Source organism: Humulus lupulus, chromosome X (assembly GCF_963169125.1).
Source record: "Humulus lupulus chromosome X, drHumLupu1.1, whole genome shotgun sequence".
Classification (NCBI taxonomy): Eukaryota; Viridiplantae; Streptophyta; class Magnoliopsida; order Rosales; family Cannabaceae; genus Humulus; species Humulus lupulus.
The window spans coordinates 226,276,653-226,280,589 of record NC_084802.1 but is presented as its reverse complement, the minus strand read 5'-3'; the positions used below and the strand labels follow the sequence as shown (position 1 = coordinate 226,280,589).

The following is a 3,937-nucleotide window of genomic DNA, read 5'->3' as shown; positions in this document are numbered from 1 at the left end:
ACCCAGGATTGTAAGTGTTGGAGAATGGATTATTGAATGGCCTCTGAAAATTTCCCACAGCTTGAACCTGAGCATGATCCATAGGAATTTTATTACTACTGCTAGCCTGACACTAATCAATAGAGTGAGGACCACCACAAATTTCACACCTATCTGTCATCTGAACCGCATTAGCAGATACAATGCTCTGCTGTAATTGTTTTGTCAAGGAAGCCACTTGTGCTGTCAGAGCAGTAATTGCATCAAGTTCATGCACCCCAGCTACCTTCCTGACCCCAGTTGACCTCTCCCCAGACCACTGATGATTATTTGTGGCCATGTCCTCTAGCATCTCATATGCTTCATTGGCACTCTTACTCATGAATGCCCCACTAGCTGCAACATCAATAATCATTCTTGTTGTACCACACAACCCGTTATAAAAATTGTGAACCAGCATTCACTTCTCTATACCATGGTGGGGGCATTTCCTCAATAACTCCTTGAAACGCTCCCACGTATCATATAATGACTCTCCATCCATCTGATAAAAGTTATTAATTTCTTCCCTCAATTTAGCAGCCTTCGAGGGAGGGAAAAACTTAGCCAAAAATTTCTAAGCAAGGTCTTGCCAAGTATTGATAGAATTTTCCTGAAGCGAATTAAGCTAGCTCTTAGCTCTTTCCCGCAGAGAAAATGGGAAGAGTCTCAACCTTATAGCATCATCGCTGACCCCATTGTACTTGAAAGTGTCGCACAACTCCAAGAAATTTGCCAAATGCATATGGGGGTCTTCAGAAGGCAAATCACCAAATTGAACAGTGGATTGCATCATTTGCAAAATTGCCAGCTTAATATAAAAATTATTAGCCTCCACAGCCGACGGTCTTATACAGTTATGTACTCCCGTTATAGTGGGCAGTACATAGTCTCTCAGACTCCTGGCAGCAACATTCTGAACTGGATGTTGAAGAACTTCAGGAACCTCATTATTCCTCTCATTTTGTGCCATCTCTACCGTTTGATGAGCCAACCTCTTGTTTCTTCTGTTTTGTTTGCACGTCTTCTCAACTTCAGGATTTACAGGAACAAGACTACCTGCCCCTCTTCTGCTACGCATATAACACAACCACCTGAAATTTACAAAGGAACGCAGCTGAAACAAATTAGAAACAAGACAAAAATAACCAAATTAGAAATAAAATCAATTAGACTGACATTGATAGTTTTTCAGTCCCCGACAACGACGCCAAAAACTTGTTGCGAAATTTTATAACTACGCAAGTGCACGTATCACAATTTAGTAATAATCTTGGTAAAACCAAGTATCGTCCTCAAGGGCTGAATCTCCAATTACCAGCCAATTAATCTTTTTCTCTATTTGGTCGATTAGACTTTCGATTCTTGTAGACAAAGCAAAAGAAAATATAAAGTGCAGAAACAATAATTAAAGATTAAATAAAATAATGAGTAATACCAAAACCTTAGATTAAAACAATGAAAGAGTAATTAGGATATTTAATCTCATCAACTATCCTCCCTATTATTCCCTAATACAAAGTACTAAATTCTTCTTTTTATCTATTTCAATTAACGAGTTGAAAAAAGCAGCTTATAATCATTTTATGAATTATAAACTCAACCTAAGTGACAATTTCCTATATTTCTATGGTAAATTGAATCACAAAGGCAGCATTAATCTTAACAACTCAATAAATATTTACACAATTAATCTAGATACTCTCGTTCTAAATTAGAATTGTGTCCAGTATAACCAAAGCAAATTCAAATCGCACTTCTCATATTTTGATTCAAAAACATATAGATAATGACTATAGAGGGCCAATCAATAATCAATCAATGAGTACAGGCTATAAGGAATTGAAAAGAGATGAAGAAGAAAATTGAAATTGCATTAGTTCATAATAGGGATTCAAGTGATTCAATTAAAAATCCTAAACATAAAATTAATTCATAATTGTAATTCTAATTACAAAGAAATTTAAAAATAACATAAAGAAATAGATGAACCGTCAACAATTGAGAATTCTCCAAGCCTTCTTCAGCCTCCAAGACTCTCCCCTTCGATACCCCTTTTCGCTTCTTTCTTTTTCTTATAAAACCAAACTTTTTTTCAATTTTAGAAGAGGCGGGCCGTGGCTCTACACGCACCATGCCGCGACCCATGTCCCAAATTCACGAGGATCTGCACTTCTGACCCGCGGCTCTCGCAAAGCCATGTCGCGGCCCGTGTCTCTGATTTATGGGATTTGGCTCTTCTATGCTGCGGCCCTCCTTAGCCATGCTGCAACTCAAGTTTCTCCTCCGAAACATAGGTTCTGTTTAAAGGGCTATCCGCGGCTCCAAAGCACTCATGTCGCAGCCCTTAAGACATTTCTCAATTCTTGCATTTTTAAGCCCGCAAAAACACCAACGCCTCCAAATCATATCGAGATCCATCCTTTGTCAAAAATATTACCAAAACTTGGATATTTCTTATCTTTTTGGACATTTTTCCTCCAAGTACTCAAATCTTCCTGTTATTCACAAAAACTGCAAAACAAACAAACAAAAGCATAAACTCGCACTAAATGAAAGAAAAGACTATCTAAAACACCACCTAAACATGACATAAACTAGACTCAACAGCGCTGGATGAGGTTGTTGGCGAACGCTCCTAATTACTTCCACATTTCAGAGGACGTCTTTAACTACAACTCAGGGGACGAGTCCACGGTTGAGGACTAGAGTGTGTCTCGCATTTTCTTTAAATAAAATGTTAACGAATAAGATGGGATTTTTCTTAAGAATCTTTAAGAATTCATGGACTTCATTATAGTTATTAAGCACTTTATGGGATGTTTGAATTTTGGGAATAATTTTTTAACAAACTTGGAGTGTTATGGTTTAATAATTTTTCTCTTGCAAAATCTAAGTGGTGTGGATATGGAATATGTTACAATTTTTGTGAATATCTATTAAAACCAAACCATTATGCTATTTATCCTCCCTTGTGATTTTATTTTGGTGCCTTAAAATCTCATAATGTCAACAAGAGGAAGATGAGGCAAGTGTTGAGGGAGAGGCCGAGGAAGAGGTGTCTCCACAAGGTCTAACGCCTTAGCAATTCCTGATTTGGGAATGCCACAAGCCCAACCAGCAGCCCCAGCTACACCGACTGTGGATTTGGCTGCAGAGATAAAAAGGTTGAGAGAGCAACTAAGATAGAGAGATCAGAAGTTGATTCAAGCCAGGCAAGTGCCCCAAGTTCTAGTGGCACAGCTTGAGCCTCCAGTACCACCACCTGCACTACTGCCTATGGCTTATAGTTTTGAGCCAGGCTATGATCGCTTCAGAAAGCAAGCCCCATCTAGCTTCGAAGGGAAAGCTGACCCTATGGTGGAAGAGGATTGGTTGAGACCAGTAGAGGCCATCTTTTATCACATGGAGTTGAGCGATCTCCAAAGAATTTCATGTACAGCCCACCTACTCAATTTGGACCTGAATACTATGACCTGGGAAGAATTTATTCAAACATTTGGCAAGAAGAACTACAATGCAATTGTATTGGCAACCAGGGTGGATGAGTTCGTAACCTTGGTTGAGGGGAACCTCCCTGTTACCGACTATGCACAAAAGTTTGATAGGTTGGCTAGATTCGTACCTGAAGTAGTACCAACCGAAGCCATACAAGTCAAAAGGTTTATGAAAATACTTAAGCCAATGATTGCTAGAGATGTCAAGATGACCAGCGCTGAAGTTTTCAGTTATGCTAAGGTATTAGATAAGGCACGCAAAGCGGAATACTTGGTGGACCGTATATGGAAGGATAGTGCTGCCAGATGGGAGGCCAACATAAACAAGGGATTCCATGAGGGCAATAAGAGGAAGGCTAATGAAGGGCAGAGTAGTGGCACTGACAAGAGACCTAGACCCTTGACCAAAAATAACAACAATC

General features: G+C 39.2%; 1 non-coding gene across 1 annotated transcript; it reads left to right on the top strand.

Annotated features, from left to right (window-relative positions):
- Positions 1–449: 449 nt before the first annotated feature.
- On the top strand, positions 450–556 carry LOC133807617 (small nucleolar RNA R71). The gene has a single exon (XR_009879519.1). It is a non-coding gene; the product is annotated as a small nucleolar RNA R71 (small nucleolar RNA).
- The last annotated feature ends 3,381 nt before the right edge of the window (positions 557–3,937 follow it).